Below are 5,339 nucleotides of genomic sequence, written 5' to 3' on the forward strand. Positions count from 1 at the left end.
AAAACATTCTCTTGTACAGGAAAAATATTAAACTGAAATGATTAATAACTCCTCAGAATCTAGTTAGTAATTGTTCCTATATGAAATACCTCATTGCTGTTTCACCATCTTGACACTTTTCTGAAAAGATACATTTCCCCACCTTTTTGTCTTAATTGTTCATGTTATATATAATCATATATAGTTAATACTAAATATTGTGTTATAATGTTCTTCCACTTTAAGAACAACTAGTTTTGCCCCAGAAGTGGCTTGTTGCATAATGGAAAAAAATAACATGAACAATTATATACATGAACAACAATTGTATGTGTGTATGTATGTAGATAGATAGATAGTAACTCCTGCAGTTCTGCCTCATGCTTTATTGATACTGTGGTAAATCCCTTAGTGCCAGGAGCTGTTTCCATAATGGGAATTTGCAGTTCCTGGCATAAAGGATTTAATGAGATCACATCAGTTCGGTACAAATTGCTTTACGTATGTCAGCTGCTAGATAGCATTACTAACAACAATTCACTAGGAAAACTATCAAATTAATAAGTGTTCATATAAACAATTTAGAGTAAAATGTTGTTAATCACAACAGTCTTTTAGCCTTCTCATACTTTGTGAAATCTAAGGCTGAAGTGTTCTATTTTTAATAGCTAATACACCCATTGTAAGTTCCCAGGGAAACATGAGTGTGGCCCTTTGACATACTGTTTTACTAAAAGTCACTCAAGGGCAATGAGTTTTTAATATAAAATTGTTCTAATCTATTTTTACTATTAATTTTTACACAGAGCAGAAACAAGAAATCTAACATGAGAGAACGCTGGGCTATTTGTGAAATGTGTGATATGTGAAAGGGCATATTTGCCCTTTATTTGAATGTGTTGGCTATATTAAATTCATATAAATTACTTGAATATTTTCAATAAGATTATTGTTAGTTGAATTTCCTTCTTCCATGCAAATGTTGATCCATGGTATATCTAATGATGCCTTTTCTATCACAAATGTTTAAAGTACTTAATGTGACCAAAAAAAGAAAATGGAAATAGAGATTTTGGATTTGGAAAACCTTTTTCTAGAACATCTGCATGGTGTAGTGTGGGTATTAGGCTTATGACCATCAATTATATAAAACACAATAATTGAGGTTGCCGCTGCAATCAGTTCTTACACAACCTCTTAACATTAGTTAAGTGAGGATTTCTAATCGTGCACCACATTGCTAGCAATGGTATCCACCAAAATATTTGTTGTTTTTAAAAAAAAGTGTGCTGTAATACAGTAGTTGATCCCATATACAGAACCAAAGTTGTTTTACTACTTGGCTTTGATTTAGATTTGCCATATTTTTCCATTTTATGTCTATAGATTTCTACATATGTGCATACAAGTTACTGGATTTCTTGATCTTTTTGATAAGAAAAATAGAGCATCATTCCTCTTTTTAGAGTAGCAGCCGTGTTAGTCTGTATCCGTAAAAAGAAAAGGAGTACTTGAGACCTTAGAGACTAACAAATTCATTAGAGCATAAGCTTTCGTGAGTTACAGTTCACTTCATCGGATGCATACAGTGGAAAATATAGTGGGGAGATTTTATATACACAGAGAACATGAAACAATGGGTGTTACCATACACACTGTAACAAGAGTGATCAGAAAAGGAGAGCTATTACCAGCAGGATGGGGGGGAACCTTTTGTCGTGACATGTTCTGTACGTGAGAATTTGTTATGGTAGCTTGAATAGAAAGGGACGCAACCAAACTTTTAAAAAAACAAATTAGACCTGTTGCACATTTGTTATTAGATTTGGATAGGGGAAAACGCTCACATTTTAAGGAAGAGGTAGCTGTTTTTAAATCTTCCACTCTACCACTGAAATTACAGAAATATGCATTTTTCAGTCTTTTTGTTCACTACAGCTCTCCAAGAACACCTATGTTCTGACAAAATTATAAATTGCATGGTGGGAGAGAAGTATTTTTATAGTTCTTCAAAGCCATTTTATATTTTTGAAGATCCCAATTGCTCTCATTGACCAGTCCAATATGTATACATTTCAGATGTAGGTATTTATTCAGCATGTTACTATTCGAGGGAATGGGGCTGTTCAAAAATCAAGCATCTGACCCACAATCGAGAATCTGATGTCAAAGTTAGCATATCTACACTAATACAGAATCCATGCATTGTACTGGATGTTAAGCCAAAATATGAAGCATATTGTACCATTAAAATTGCCTGTGTGTGTGTATAACACAGTTTTGGAAAGATCTGGGTATAATTCATCTAGCACTAATATGAGGATGTGCTGCTTAAATTCAGATTTCGATGTTCCATTTTGCTGGATGGATCTGTCCCTACATCAGAGACAGCTTTTATGCCTGAGCCCCACATACCTCAGAGGAGTTGAGTTAAAAAAAGAGCCCTGAGCTCTTGTTTATGCACCAACCTCAGTCATATGCTAGAAATAGTAAGGGCTCAAGACAAAAGCCTTAAATGTCTGTGTGCTTCTGCTCATTGTAGGACCACAAACAATTCATATAACTGTTTTCTTAATCTTCTGTGAAATTCAGTTTATATTCTTTAAAGTACTGTGTTGTAGTGGGTAAGTGAATTTATTGTAAATAGTCACTGTTTTCATTTTGTCATGGTTCCTTTACTAAATATTAGTGTCATTATATAACCATTAATTCATAGCATTTTTGTATTTTATTTTTTAAAAAATGTTTCAAAAAGTTCAATTTGGACCCTTCTAAGAAACTGAACCTTAAATTATTTTCTTCTAATGTGTGCACACACTCACTGATTTATGAACCAAACAACCAACAAAAAGATCACCTACACTGTCTGAAAGAAGAAAAATCCTTCATTTGAAAGTTTTGTGCTGCCTTGAAAGGTGTCCCCCTTTTTCCCCAATATCCCTCATACTTGAAATCCAGATAAACTAATCAGGGCAAAATTGTAATGGAGTCCCAGCTTTCAGCCTTCATTTAGTTATCTGCAGCATTTCATGTACCTAGCTTCTCTCCAACTAACAGCTTGAATGCTGCTAGTATCTCAGCTGCAAGGAAGACAAACAGACTTCCCTATCTTAACGTTTTTGGTTGAGGATGGGAGACCCATGTGCTCAAAAGGCCTAATTCTTTAAATGGTGTCTTGACTCATGGTGTACACAGGTTTCCTTTCCAGTATTTTTGGATAGGTGCACATATTTGGCTACTTCAAAAATGTTTCTCTTTCACAAGGGTTGGTTTAGTCTCTACATAAATATCTACTGAACTTAACTTTTAATTATTTTCATTTCAGTCATATGGTTTTATACACTACAGGTACTGGACACCCAGTATATTTGACATTTATTAGCTTATTTGGAAAAAAAAAGTCATCTCAAGCCAGTCAACTCTATATCTCCTGGGTTTTTCCTTATGTGTATTTCTCCAGGATTGTTTTTATTTTAGCCACATTGGATGTAATTGATCCATAGGTCTTAGATTTGAGGAAGAATTTCTACAAGTTACAATGCTTTTGTGACATTTAGACATTGGTTAGATTAATCCTAAACAATGCCTGTCTAAATGAATTGTTGATATTAAAGTTTTATGTTATATGGCTTCAAGAAGCATATGTATTTGGTTGGAGTTGAGGGTAGCTGCTGATGCTGCTTGTTCCCATCACTTATCTGAGCTAGGACAAATAGTAGGTTAGAATTCAGTTTGTACAAGGTTAATTCCAAAGCAAGGGATGATTCCTGGACTGGTAGAGGAGGTTTACAGTCTGCTTTTTCAAATCAGTTTGGCCCAATATCTGAAAACATTCTCTTTAGCCTTCAGAAGACATGGGTATATTTTGGAGGAGAGAGTATGCAGAAATTGTTACTTACTTTCTGTATATTCCCCATAAATGTGCACTTGTCTTCTGTTCCTTTTAGTTTGCTTTAGCAGTATTTGGAAGTGGATCTCAGCCCTTCATAACTTAGGATTTCTATTTAGATAATTTGACATCTTCAGGAGGCCATTGTTCAAATAACACCGCAAGAGCTCTGGCTAAAGCACAGACTTGTTCTGAAGTGTAGAAATGAGGAGATCTATCTGAAGAAAACCAATTACAGGTAAGTACAACTTTATTTACCACTTATATCTCCCTTGATATACGTAAAATGTGACTACAGTAAGGTTTTCACATAAAACAATATAAAATAGCTTTTCAAAATAACCTTTTACTTGTCTTTCTTTTTTTCTTCCCTCTTTCCAATTTATTCCTTCTACTGTATGTTTTCATTTACCTTTTTCATCATTTTCAGTTTCTTTTGTTGCTTGTCAGTTTTCAATACCTTTTAAAAAAAAAAATACAGACCATGATTTTCAAAATTGGGTGAAAAGTTAGGGGCCTAAATCCATTTAGGGGCCTAATGAGTGACTTGATTTTCAAAATTGCTGAGCCTCCAGTAGCTGTCATTGATTCAGGAATTTTGAAAATATAGTTAGTTGTTAGGTTCCTAAATATGGACTTAAAAGCCAAACTTCAGGCATCTAAGGTAGGATTTTCAAAAATTGTAAGTGACGTAGGAGAATGAAAATCAATGGGATTTGTGCTACTAAGTCACTTTGGCCTTTTTAAAACTTCCAATCTGCTTGTTTAAATCTTGGCCATTTTTTCTAACATCATTTTTTTCATTTCTTTTTTCCTTCAGTCTTTCAATTCTATATCTAATTTCCTACCTTTCTCCCATATGTTTGCCATATGTATTTTCTTTCCTTTTTGATACTGTTTGATTTTTTTTTCTTCCTGCAGCACATCTCTTCTATAATTCATACTAATAGGCTCTATTCTGTCCAAAGGTGGTTGGTTGAGAGGCGAATCAAAAATGTATTCTCCCCCCCAAAAAATGATGATTGCTAGTGTTAGCTCCTCACTCAGGCAGAAGAGAAACTAACTGCAGCAATCTTCAGAAGACATCTGAAAAAGATGGGGAAGGGAAAAGATGGCCACTTCCAACTCCTGCCATATAGAGAGAGTACAGTGTGCGTGAGATGTGAGGGATCAGATCCAGCCAGCTGCAGACAGTATGAGTACCGTCTCTTCTCATAAAAATACATGCTCTCTAACTTCTGGGAGGACCTTCTTTGGATGCTTGCTCCGCTACCATCGAGGACGTCTCTCAAAGTATTGCCACTCCTGTCCTCTCTCGACAGTCAATGTCCCTGCTTTCCTTTAAACTTCTTGGATAGCGAGTTGGTGGACGATCTCAGCCCGGCCTTTAGAAAATGAAAGCCATCGAAGCCATTGTCTGCTGCTGCCCCCTTAATGGCAGAGGTCAGTCCCCCTAAGCCTCATAGGAGGA

Source organism: Caretta caretta, chromosome 5 (assembly GCF_965140235.1).
Source record: "Caretta caretta isolate rCarCar2 chromosome 5, rCarCar1.hap1, whole genome shotgun sequence".
Lineage (NCBI taxonomy): Eukaryota > Metazoa > Chordata > Testudines > Cheloniidae > Caretta > Caretta caretta.